Source organism: Zingiber officinale, chromosome 2A, assembly GCF_018446385.1.
Source record: "Zingiber officinale cultivar Zhangliang chromosome 2A, Zo_v1.1, whole genome shotgun sequence".
Lineage (NCBI taxonomy): Eukaryota > Viridiplantae > Streptophyta > Magnoliopsida > Zingiberales > Zingiberaceae > Zingiber > Zingiber officinale.
Window position 1 is genome coordinate 157,793,679 of NC_055988.1, and position 13,624 is coordinate 157,807,302.

Sequence of the window (13,624 nt, forward strand, 5' to 3'; positions counted from 1 at the left end):
ACCATTTCACCAAGGTTTTCGAGACCAGTAACTAGTTCTTTTACCTTTGCATGTAGACCGGCTACTTTCTCACCTTTCTCCAGACGGATATTCATCAGTTTGTTGCGGAGGATGTCCCTTCTAGCGAGCTTTGCTTCGGACGTTCCTTCGTGGAGTTCCAAGAACTTCTCCCAAAGTTCTTTAGCAGATAAATAGTTTCCGATGCGGTTGACCTCTTGAGGCGGTAACACGCTCAGCAGGTGATGTTCCGCACGGCTGTTTGCTACTGACTCATTCTGCTCCTTCTTTGTCCAATCGCTCTCTTCTTTTTCTTTTCCATCTTTATCTATTGGAGCTACACAACCATATTTCATGATAAAACGAATTTCAAAATCTGTTTTTAGGAATATCTCCATACGACGCTTCCAGTCTGCGAAGTTCCCCTCGAATTTTGGTGGGACGATACTTGGACCGGTCATCTTGTTGCTTCGATCGGCGGTTAGTCCTCCTGAAGCACCTCGCTCTGATACCACTTGTTGGTCCCTTTGGAGGCCGACAAGAGGGGAGGGGTGAATTGCCCTACAAAATAAAACTCGAACCTTTCTCGGATTTCAACTATATAATGAACACTTGTAATAAATAAATAAAAGAGACTAAGTAAAGAAAATCAAACACCAGAGTTTTACTTGGTTTGCAATCAGGGGATTGCTAATCCAAAGAATATAAGCGCACTATCTGATTCTCCTCTGGGCGGAGTAGCCTCTTTACAAGGTTGACAGCACAAATGAAAAGAACAGAATTGAAAGCACAGAAAGAATTGATTACAAGTTAGTTGTTTTGAATGTACGGATCAGTACTTTATTTATAGTACTGGTGGGGGGGGGGGATAAATTTTATCCCCCAACGGTCAGCTCGCGATCAGCTTCGATCTGGTCAAATATGAACCCCCAGGCGCCCGGAATTGATCCGGGCGCCCGGACCTGTCAAGTCAACAAAGTTGACTATGGTCCAGGCTCTTTGCTCCAATTCAGCTCGTCTCAGTTCAGCTCGTCTTGGTCCGGGTCTGTTCGCTCCGGCTCCGCTAGCTTGGGTGATCTCGGCCTTCCGGAATAGGGCTCACCCGAACCCATGTTCCGGCCTTCTCCTCGAGCAGCCTTCCTTCCCGGTTTCTCGTCCCTCGAACGCCGCGCACGTTCTTCTCGTCCACCGGTGTACTCTTCCGCGGTCACCTCATCCCTCGGACGCACCGAGCCCGTCGGCTCTCTCCCCGTGCGGTCCTTCTTGCTAGCCGCGTCTTCCGCTCGACTTCCTGTGTTCCTAAGCTCCTGCACACTTAGACACAAGGGTTAAACAAACGCATGACCTAACTTAGCTTGTTTGATCACATCAAAACACCTTGGGGTTCCAACAATAGGCAGCGGAGGCTTATCGCAGCTCAGGAAGAGGGATAGAACTTCACCTTTGAGGCGCCTCCATGAGGACTTGGAGGCGCCCTCAACAGCCTATTTAAGGCCACTTCGACCAACAGCTCAATAAATCAAGCATCAAGCAATCTGTCTACAACCAGCTGCTAATGAGAAGTTCCGACAAACCTACAACTTCGCATTAAATAATTTACTAAATTGTGTAAACGCGGGATACTTACAGCGGGGTCAAGCCCTTCGGAAATGGATATGGATCTGTGGCTTCTCTCAGACTCAGCTTCTGATTCGTCCTCGCTTCTGGATTCGTTGATGTAGTCTCGGGCTGTCATCGCGAGAAAACTCGTCTGTTCGAGTTCTTCGTCGTCGGATTCTTCCAAGGATGACTCGTCCCAGGTCACCTTAAGAGCCTGCTTTTTCCGTTGCTGCTTCTTTGCATCCTTTTGATTTGGGCAGTTGGCTTTGATGTGCCCCTTCTGATTGCAACCGTAGCATGTCACTTCGAATTTTACCTTTGACTTCGGTTGAGCCTCCTTGGATTGAATTCCCTTCTTGAGGTCCTTCTTGTTGAAGCCTTTCTTTTTATTGTAGAGTTTCCTTACTAAGTTAAGAAGTTCAGTTGTAAGTTCATCATCTTCATCGTCTGAGTCAGGTTCTTCTCCTGACTCTGGTTCGGTTCTGCACTTTGATCTCGGTTCACGTGTTCTGCTACTACCTACACCAAAGCTATACCCTTCTCGACTGGGCGTGCATTAGTCTGCTGATGCAATTAAAATTAAGAGAAGAGTTCATCTAATTTAATTGAAGATAAGTCCTTAGATACCTTGTACGTATCTACCTTTGATGCCCACAAGGTATTCCTAGGAAAGGCATTGAGTGCATACCTTATTACGTCTCTGTTCTCCACTTTCTGTCCTATTGCATGGAGTTCATTCAGCAGGTCTTGAATTCCGGTGTGCAGCTGGCTTGCTGTCTCTCCTTCCTGCATTTTGATATTATATAATTTATTGAAAAGCAAATCTCATTTACTTATCTTGGTGTCTGATGTACCCTCGTGTAGTTCGATTAGCTTTTCTCATAGCTCTTTTGCACTTGAGAAGGGTCTTACTCTGTTGAGTTCCTCCTTTGTCAGACCACACTGGAATATGCAGGTTGCCTTTGCGTATGCTTCTACTTTCTTGATTATGTTTGCGTCCCAGTTCTCGTAAGGTGTCGGTTTGCCAGCGCCGTCAAGTGGGAGTTTGAGGCTTATCTTGGTGATCATCCAGACTTCAAACTAGGTTTGCATGTACGACTCTATTCGGCCTTTCCAGTAATCGAAGTCTTCGCTAGAGAAGAGAGGGGGACGGACTGTGTTGTAGCCTTCTTGTTGGGCCATTGAAAAACTTGCACACACAAAAACAAAAAGATTTGTTCCAAGACTTGGTCTTGGATTAGTAGTGCGGGATGTATAAAAAAAACTAACTCGAGTGGTGTTGCACCAACTTCGAGAAAAAGTCGATTCGAACGAAGAAAATAGATCGGAATATAGCAATTATACTAATTCCGATCGACTTTGAAAAACTGAAAATACCAAGAAAAATTGCTTGATTGGTGGTTGCACCAAATCAAAACTACCCCGCACTGATACCAATTGTTGAATCGAAAAGAATTTAGATATCTCCACAATGGTATGATATTATCCACTTTGGGCCTAAGCCCTCATGGTTTTGCTCTTGAGCTATACCCATAAGGCCTCATTCCAATGGAGATATCTTTTCTCTTATAAACTCATAATCTTTCCCATGTGTTTTCAATGTGGGACTATATTTGCAACCTTACAACTGATGGATCGAAAGCGCTAGAGGGGGGGGGGGGGGGGGGGTAAAAGCTTGTTCAGAAATAACGCAGCGGAAAAGTAAATAAAGTAGACACGAAGGATTTACTTCGTTCGGAGCCTGTGACGACTCCTACTCGAAGGCCCGCGATCCTTGATCGCTTCCAGTGGGCAACAACTATAATTCGTAAAATCTATTACACGCTAAGTACAATTCAAGCAGAAAAGAATATTGTACCGACAATAAAAAGAATAAAGCTGGAGCTCCGAATTGTCGTTACAGCACTTCTGAGTCGAGACGTTAGCAGCTTGTCGCATGGAGAATGCTTAGAAGATGGTTGTTTCTAAAGCTGCACCTCAACCCTCCTTTTATATGAGGTTCCGGGCGCCTGGGGCCTTTCCGGGCGCCTGGAATGTGACGTGGCCAGCCAACTTGGTTGCTCCACGTGGTGAAGTCGCGCAGGGGATAAAAGTTGGTCCCGGGCGCCCGGACCTCCTTTTTCCAGGAGCCGCTTCTCCTGCAAAACAAGGTTAGAGTTAGCACCAACCTAGATATGATAAGTAAAGAATTGACAGTCTTAGACTGTCCGAGTCTGACTTCAATTTCCAACCGAAAACCCTAGGTCGACCCGACGCCTCATTCCCTCACCGGGAAGCGTCCTCACCTACTCCACTCGGAGAATTACGATGCCGTCCGGTCCTCCGGACCGACTGGACTTTCTTCCTGGGTTACCACCCCCTAGGACCTAGGGTTACCGCCCCCTAGGGTTTTTCTCCACCTAGGGTTACCGCCCCCTAGGACCTAAGGTTACCGCTCCTTAGGGTTTTCCTCCACCTAGGGTTACTGCCCCCTAGGACCTAAGGTTACCACCCCTTAGGATTTTTCCCCTGCCTAACCGCAGCTAGGACTTTCCTGAAACATTCATTCAAACATGTTAGATCACACACTAACTTAACTTTGAATCCTTTGCCATTATCAAAACTAAGGTTCGATCGTCGGATGCTTCCCGCACCAACAATCTCCCCCTTTTTGATAATGGCAACCGAAATTCAATGTTAAGTAAAAAATATGCAGTTATGTATAAGCACAAGAACCAAGATAAGCATAAACATAGCTCCCCCTTAATATAAGTTATTCTCTTTGAATTTTTTACTAATAGCCATAGCTCCCCCTTAATACAAGCTCCCTTTAAAATATTTTCTTTGAATTTCTCTACTCTCCCCCATTGCCATATATCAAAAATGAGTTAACTTAACTTTTCAAGACAGAATTTAGCAGAAAACATTTTAACTTAGGCAAGGAGCAAGTGAAAGGCAACACCTTAGAATTGATTTTGCTTGAAGAGATATAGCAAAAAGGAGCTCTTTTTAACTTAGTGTATTTTGAGGAGTTTCCAAAATTTTCACAGGAAAATTTTCAAAACACAATTTTCAACTTCAGAAATTTTCAAACAAAATTTTCAACTTCAGAAATTTTCAAACAAAATTTTCAACTTCAAAAATTTTCAAACAAAATTTTCAACTTCAGAAATTTTCTAACAAAATTTTCAACTTCAGAAATTTTCTAACAAAATTTTCAACTTCAGAAATTTTCAAACAAGATTTTCAACTTCAAAAATTTTCTGGAAAAAAATATTCAGGTTTTTAAAGAAAATTTCCAAGGAAAATTTTTAACTTAAAAAAAATTTCAAAGTTTTAAATAATTTTCTAAAATTTTTTTTTTAACTTAACGAATTTTCGAAAATGTTTCAGCTTAAATAACTTTCTAACAAAAAAAATTTTCAAAGTAGAGGACACTTGAAAGTTTTAAATTTGGAGAAAGTTTTTGAGAAGGCTGCTTAAGGCATGTTTTTGAAATGAATTTCAAGAATACTTAAGGCAAAGGAGAAGCGATAACCTTATTTTTTAATAGCTTGCCATTTGTTTTAGTAAGGTATCAGAGCCCTAAAGTCCAAGCATGAGTCAAGATTTGTTTTGATCAGGTATCAGATCCCTTAAGTACAGACATGCTTAAACTTATTATTTCCTTCACCAACTGTCTAACTGTTTAGCTACTTGCTGATTGCCTAGAGGGCAACAGTGTTCACTTGGTTAGTCAAGTCAAGTCAATTGATCCAGTTAGATTTGACTAAGGATGGAAGACTTGATTTGATTACTTTTAATCACGTATTTAACGCCCAGACTCATATTGATGCACAGAAATAAGCATTCTCGAGTCCAGGCTGTACCCTATGCATCTCACACTGTTCTATGTTTTACAAACACAATCAAGGTAAACCTAGGTGTTTGTGAGATGCTCTGGCTGAGTTCTGGGGGAACATGATTTCTAGGGGAAATCCTAGGCTAAATCCAACTTTTGAAAGTCTAGTAAAGTAGGGATTTGAAAAATCAAAGTTTGCCTAGAATTTCAAAAATGTGATTAAAAGACTGATCTATTAGATTAAGGTATAGTCAATCAAGTCTGAAGTAAAACAGTCTATTAGATTAAACAGTCGACATAGATAAAAGAGTCATAATAGAGCTGCTACATGCTGTACTAGAGTCATAATAGAGCTACAGTCGGAGCTACTGAGATGATGAGGGAGGTGGTCCGGAACCCAGCGACCGGAGTAGTGTCAGGAGCTCAGTGTGACGAGCCCAATCGTCCTCTCGTAGATCTCGGCGCAGGTCGGAGAGCTCCTGCCGTACGTCTCGTCGTAAGTCAGAGACCTCCTGTCGGACCTCTCATCGAAGATCGGAGACCTCTCGTCGCATGGCCTGATGAAAGTCGGAGCTCTCATTCTGGAGACTCGACATAGCCCTCTCTAGTCCGGAAACTCGATCAGCTAGAGTGCGGGGAGCTGGGTGTGGTGCTCGAGGTGGTGGTGGGGCAGGAGCAGCCTCCTCAGGAAATAGTGCCAACATGAACTCATCTTGCTCTGCCTCCCCCGCCTGCTGGTGCTGTGCCCCCCTACGCCAGGACATGGTACCCTCATCGTCTATATGGATATTTGCTAGGGAAAAGTTCCTAGCTCCTATGATGTCAAACTCGGTCATGTGGCGGATGTCACCTCCGGTGACATCAATGTGCAATGAGGACATGTAAGCTGTCAGAATGTGACAGTAAGGCATATGTACTCGTCTGCTGGTCACGTATCCAGCTGCGTAAATAATAGTGGAAAAGATGTGTAGGCTGATGTCTATGTCTAACCTATGACACAGGGCATAGAGAAGAAAGGAGTGAAATGGACGCATCACCGCAATGTCGTGAGTGGTCAGCGGTAGAATACAAAGCACTAGAACCCTATAAAGGGCGTAGTCTTGAATTCTAAGGTTAACTGACCTAAACTGGGTCTCAGTGGGATCACGCTGGTCCTCAAAGAAATACAAATAGATCGTATCGAGGGTAATATGTGAGTAGGGATCTCCAAAAGGTAGCTCCCTAGGAGGATAGCATAAAAAGGTGCAGGGTGACTCTCGTAATCCTAGAAACTCACGAATGGTAGTGGGAGATAATGTGATATCTGTGCTAGCTGCCCTAGTGGTATAGGTGAAGTCGTCTACTTTTACTAGGTTGTTGTAAAATTCGGCACATAAACTTATGTTTATTGGGCTGGTGCACTCAACAAGGTTTCACAACCTATAGTGGTTATAGCCTCGGTGACTGGAATACAAGAGCGTAGAAAGAACGATCTATCTATACATTTGGTTCTAATGGTCATGTAATTTGTTGACATAAACTTAATCCTAAGTTCGTCGGTGGGAAACCTAGGGTCAATGTTAGGTGTAGAGGGCCCAGCACCAGATTTAGAACGCTTCCTAAATTTCAAACTAATATTACACTAAGAAATAAACAAGCATTATAAGAAATAAAGTTTAGGAGGGGATAGACATTTTACCGAGGAGCCATTGTAGGAAATTTTAGAACTGACGACCTCGGTTGAGTCACGACTCCATATCAACCGCGAAAAATTTAAATTTTGAAAGTCTTCGCAGGGAAGCCAAAAAGCTTAAGGAAGACTTGAAGGTGCAAGGGTAGGGGGCGCCCCCTGCCCCCTATATATAAGGGAGTCCGGGCGCCCGGGGTCGTGTGAGGCGGGGCGCCCGGGTTCTCTGTGGGCGCCTTGAGTCTGAATACCGGGGGCGCCCGCCCCCGATTTTTGACCCTTGTTTGTTCATTTTTTTTTAATGTTTTAATTAACTTAAAAACGTTTAAGTTAATTTGATTTTAAACATGTTTAACTTAACTTACGTAAGATTTAAAATTTAGTTTGCTTAGTCATCTCACCCGATCTATGTTTTCAATCAGGGGCTCCTATTATTCTGTGAGATGAATTAGTTCAATTTATAGGATTTTGTTTAACTTTATGTTAGATTCGGGTTTAGCTTTGGGTTCAACAAGTAAGCGTTCTTTGGATAAACTTCTGGGCTATGGTGAGTCACAAGGAGCTCATTAAAGTAACCATGCCTTCGAGGTTTCCCAAATAGTCCTACCCATTGAGCTTAATACTAAACCTTGGTCTAACTAGTTAGGATCCATTTAAGGGTAGCTTCGGTTAGTTCCACTTGGCCAAATGCACCAGGTCGAAGCCATATCTTCCTAGACATGCGATGCCCAAGTTTTCCCAACGTACTATCATCCAAAAACTTCACCAGTACTGTGCTTCAAGTTAAAATTTAACCCTTTTTAATCTATCCTTATTTACCCATCCGGGTAATCTACTCTTGTTTACCCATTTCGGGTAGATTAAGTTCGATTACCCTGTCGGGTAAATAGATTTCGGAGTTGCCAGCTATTCTGGACCCTCCTTCAATTTGAGTTTTAAATTTATTTTGAATTTTGAATTTTGATTTTTATTTTGAATTTTGAATTTTAAGTTTTAGATTTATTTTGAATTTTGAATTTTGAGTTTTAGATTTATTTTAAATTTTGATTTTGAGTTTTAGATTTATTTTGAATTTTAAGTTTTGAGTTTTAGGTTTATTTTGAATTTTGAATTTTGAGTTTTATTTTGAATTTTGAATTTTGAGTTTTAGATTTATTTTGAATTTTGAGTTTTAGATTTATTTTGAATTTTGAATTTTGAATTTTGAGTTTTATTTTGAATTTTGAATTTTAAGTTTTAGATTTATTTTGAATTTTGAATTTTGAGTTTTAGATTTATTTTGAATTTTGATTTTAAGTTTTAGATTTATTTTGAATTTTAAGTTTTGAGTTTTAGATTTATTTTGAATTCTGAATTTTGAGTTTTATTTTGAATTTTGAATTTTGAATTTTGAATTTTGAGTTTTAGATTTATTTTGAATTTTGAGTTTTAGATTTATTTTGAATTTTGAATTTTAAGTTTTAGATTTATTTCAAATTTTTAAATTTGAGTTTTAGATTAATTTCGAATTTTTAAATTTGAGTTTTAGATTAATTTCGAATTTTTATTGTTTTGGCTCCCCCTGGATCATAGCCTCGATAAGGTTTATTGAGGTAATGTATTTGATCCTTAGGAACCCAATAATGTCCAAGTCCAACTTGATTGATCAGGTTGGACTTGGCAACCCATGCTTGGACCATTTTTCTATTTGGTTTGTTTATTAAGGATAGGTAAGATTTATATTTCTTTTTATATCCTAGTCCAGTTCGATTGTAGATTGCCCTTTGTGTTCCAAGAATCAAGTCAAGATTCTTGGATCCCAAGGAGAATCGTTCTAGGGTAGTTTTCAAATCCTTTACCTGACTTTTCAGATTGGAATTCTCTTCCTCAAGTTTTTGAACTTGAGTTGAGGTTCCAGTCTGAACTTGATCAGTTAAGGATTCGTTGTTTGGCGTTTCTTTAAGGAGTGTTACCTCCTTTAGAAGCGTTTTGATTCGAATCTTGGACTTAGCTACTTTATGCATTAAATAATTAATTAAGCTATATAAACGATTTTTACTTACAGAGAGGTTCGGTCCTTCGGAAACGGATGCGGATCCGTGGCTTCTCTCGGACTCGGTTTCCGATTCGTCCTCACTTCCGGATCCGTTGGTGTAGTCCCGGGCTGTCAAGGCGAGAAAGTTCGTCTGTTCTAGTTCTTCGTCGTCGGATTCCTCGGAAGAAGACTTGTCCCATGTTGCCTTCAATGCCTTCTTTCTTTTGGGTTTCTTTGGATCCTTCTGGTTCGGGCAATTTGCCTTGATGTGACCCTTCTGATTGCATCCATAGCAGGTCACTTCGAATTTAACCTTCGAGCTTGGTTGGGCTTCTTTAGACTGAATGGCCTTTCTGATATCCTTTTTTGTTGAAGCCCTTCTTTTTACAGAGCTTCTTTACTAAGTTGACTATTTCGGTTGTAAGTTCATCGTCATCTTCTGAATCTGATTCTTCTTCTGACTCAGGTTCGGTTCTCCGCTTGTTTTTTGACTCACGCGATCTCCCTGTTCCTGCAACCAAAGTCAACCCTTTCTCGGTCGGGCGTGCATTAGTCTGTTCATGAAGTTCGAGTTCTGCAAAAAGTTCATCTAATTTAATGGTAGATAAGTCCTTGGAGACCTTGTAGGCATCTACCATGGATGCCCACAAGGTGTTCCTTGGAAATGCGTTTAGAGAATACTTTATGATGTCCCGGTTGTCTACCTTCTGTCCAATTACATGAAGCCCATTGAGCAGATCTTGAATCCGGGCATGGAGTTGGGCAGCTGTTTCACCTTCCTGCAATTTGATGTTAAATAATTTATTAAAAATTAGGTCTCTTTTACTTACTTTGGTGTCGGATGTCCCTTCGTGAAGTTCAATTAGTTTCTCCCACAACTCTTTGGCACTGTTGAAGGGGCCGACGCGGTTGAATTCTTCTTTTGATAGGCCACACTGGAGGGTGCAGGTTGCTTTGGCATTAGCTTCCACTTTCTTGATCAAAGATGCATCCCAGTCCTCGTACGGTAGTGGTTTGCCGGCGCTGTCAGATGGTAGTTCGAATCCGGTTTTGACAATCATCCAGACTTCAAAGTGAGTCTGGAGATATGCCTCTATCCGACCTTTCCAATACCCGAAGTCGTCTCCGGTGAATTGCGGAGGGTGGGCAGTACTGTAGCCTTCTTGAAGGGTCATTTCAGTTTTACCTAAAGCAAAAAGACAACCAAAAAGGAATGTCCCAGGACTTGGTCCTGGCTTAGTAGTGCGGTAGGAAAAAATGGATCACGAACTCGGGTGGTGTTGCACCAATTCCGAGAAAAACCGATTCAAGGGAAAAAGAATTAGAATATAGCTATGAGGTTAAATTCTAATTGACTTGAAAAAAAAAACCACGAAAAAATTATTTTGAATGGTGGTTGCACCGATTCAAAATGACCCCGCTCTGATACCAATTGATGGATCGAAAGCGCTAGAGGGGGGGTGAATAGCGCTCGTGGCTATTTTGTTTTTCGAAATCATAAAAGCTTGTTCAGAAATAACGCAGCGGAAAAGTAAATAAAGTAGAAACGAAGGATTTACTTCGTTCGGAGCCTGTGACGACTCTTACTCGAAGGCCCGCGATCCTTGATCGCTTCCGGTGGGCAACAACTATAATTCGTAAAATCTATTACACGCTAAGTACAATTCAAGCAGAAAAGAATATTGTACCGACAATAAAAAGAATAAAGCTGGAGCTCCGAATTGTCGTTGCAGCACTTCTGAGTCGAGACGTTAGCAGCTTGTCGCACGGAGAATGCTTAGAAGATGGTTATTTCTAAAGCTGCACCTCAACCCTCCTTTTATATGAGGTTCCGGGCGCCTGGGGCCTTTCCGGGCGCCTGGAGTGTGACGTGGCCAGCCAACTAGGTTGCTCCACGTGGTGAAGTCGCGCAGGGGATAAAAGTTGGTCCCGGGCGCCCGGACCTGTTCCGGGCGCCCGGATCCATCCCGGGAGCCCGGACCTCCTTTTTCCAGGAGCCGCTTCTCCTGCAAAACAAGGTTAGTCCGAGCAATTGCATACCCTGCAAGACAATGTTAGAATCTAATAATTCATAAGTGAAAAAGAGCTGACAGTCTTCGGACTGTCCGAGTCTGACTTCAGATTTCCAACCGGAAACCCTAGGTCGACCCGACGCCTACTGTTCCCTCTACTGGGAACGCGTCCTCACCTACTCCACTCAGGAGAATTACCTGATGCCAGTCCGGTCCTCCAGACCGACTGGACTTTTCGCCTAGGGTTACCACCCCCTAAGACCTAGGGTTACCGCCCCCTAGGGTTTTTCTCCACCTAGGGTTACTGCCCCCTAGGACCTAAGGTTACCGCCCCTTAGGGTTTTCCTCCACCTAGGGTTACCGCCCCCTAGGACCTAAGGTTACCACCCCTTAGGATTTTTACCCTGCCTAACCGCAGCTAGGACTTTCCTGAAACACTCATTCAAACATGTTAGATCACACACTAACTTTACTTTGAATCCTTTGCCATTATCAAAACTAAGGTTCGATCGTCGGATGCTTCCCGCACCAACAACAACCTCAACACACACAACCACAAGACATACATGCATTCGACATAATCATAGATATAATATCTTTGTAAGAAATTATACTTGTTGGATGATGTGAAGTAGAAACAGTATCAACGAGCATGCTTAATGAAGCTTGCCTCTACTTATATCCACGCAGAGAAATCCTTAAGATGATTTTGCTAAGTCATGTGTCGGGTCTCCGCTTCAGTACTAGCAAAAGCAGGGAGACGAAGCGATCCAAGGGAGGGACCATGAGTTTGTTGGTGCAACCTTAGGTCAAGGTTGACCTGGTTGACCCGACTCAAGTTGACTTGACTCGAGTTGTATTTTGATGTTTGACTTGGGAAGATTGTTGATGCAACCTTAGGTCAAGATTGACCTAGTTGAGTTGCATGTTGATGTTTGACACTCGTGGAAGAGTTGTATTCTTGATGTGAGACAAGAATAGATGGTTGGGAGATTATTGGTGCAACCCTAGGTCAAGGTTGACCTGGTTGACCTGAAAAGTCCAAGTATGGAGACTTGGCAAACGGAAAAGTCCAAGCAGGGAGCTTGGCACGCGAAAAGTCCAAGTATGGAGACTTGGCTGGAAAAGTCCAAGCACGGAGACTTGGCAGGGAAAAGTCAAGCAGGTAGCTTGGCACGGAAAGTCCAAGTATGGAGACTTGCACGGGGAAAGTCAAACAGGAGTTTGGCACGGGAGAAAGTCCTGGTGAGTGAGGCAGTCGGAAAGTCCTGGTGAGTGAAGCCAGGCAGTTGGAGAAAGTCCTGGTGAGTGAAGCCAGGTGAAAATCCTAGTGAGTGAAGCTAGGTGAAAGGGAAAGTCCTGGTGAGTGAAGCCAGGTGAAAGTCCTGGTGAGTGAAGCCAGGCAGTGGGAAAGTCCTAACTGGGATGTTAGGCAGTGTGGAAATCCTGGTGAGTGAAGCCAGGTGAAAGTCCTGGTGAGTGAAGCCAGGCAAGGGAAAATCCAGATGGATCAGGGATGATCGGACTTCTGGTGTTGGAAAGTCCAAGTAGGTCAAAGGGATTGACCGGACACTTGGCAGGGAGTTCTAGCAGGTCAAGGGAGTGACCAGATGCTAGGGATGAAGTACCAATAGGTCAAGGTTGACCGGATATTGGTTTGGAAGTCTTGGGACTTGGTTTGGGCAAAAACCAAGCTCTGGATCGGTCACCAGACCGATCCAGTGATACCTTGTTTTCTCTGATCGGTCTGGTGACCGATCAGATACCGAACAGAAGCTCTGGCGAAGAGAAAGGCAGGCTGATCGGTCCACAGACCGATCAGGCCATGTCCTGATCGGTCTGTGGACCGATCAGAGATGAGCATCGCGACACCTGATCGGTCTGGGGACCGATCAGGTGACAAACAGAAGCACAACCAATGTTGGGATCGGTCTGTGGACCGATCCAGCTGTGGCCTGATCGGTCCACAGACCGATCAGAACCCGCACAGAAGGTGGGCAGCTTTCTGTGAAGAAAGCTGATCGGTCTGGGGACCGATCAGAATAGGTCCTGATCGGTCCCCTGACCGATCCAGGCACTAGCCGTTGCGTCGCAACGGCTAGATTTCTTCTGTAGTTTCTTCGCTGTCTTCTTCGCAGGTATAAAGGGGTCGAAGGCTGCTGCTGCGCGATAACTCTTCTTCCTTCTTGCTGTTCTAAGTGCTGCTGTGCTTGAGCTTTGTTGAGCTCGCGTGAGCTTCCGGCTGGGTTCCTGCTGTTGTAGGCGTCGCGTGAAGTTGCTGCTTCACCTCCAGTCGACAAGAAAGCAAGCAATTGGTAGAGTGCGATTGTGTTCATATTGTATTGCTTTTCTTACTGCTCTTGTACTCTTTGTTTGCTGTTGCAAACGTTTGTGGCGAGGTTTCTCCACCCACAAGGAGTATATTGTATTAGCCGGTTCTCCGGGGACTCATCCACCGACGGATTGACCGGACTCGTCCACCTTACGGACACGCCGAGGAGGAGCCTAATCTCGAA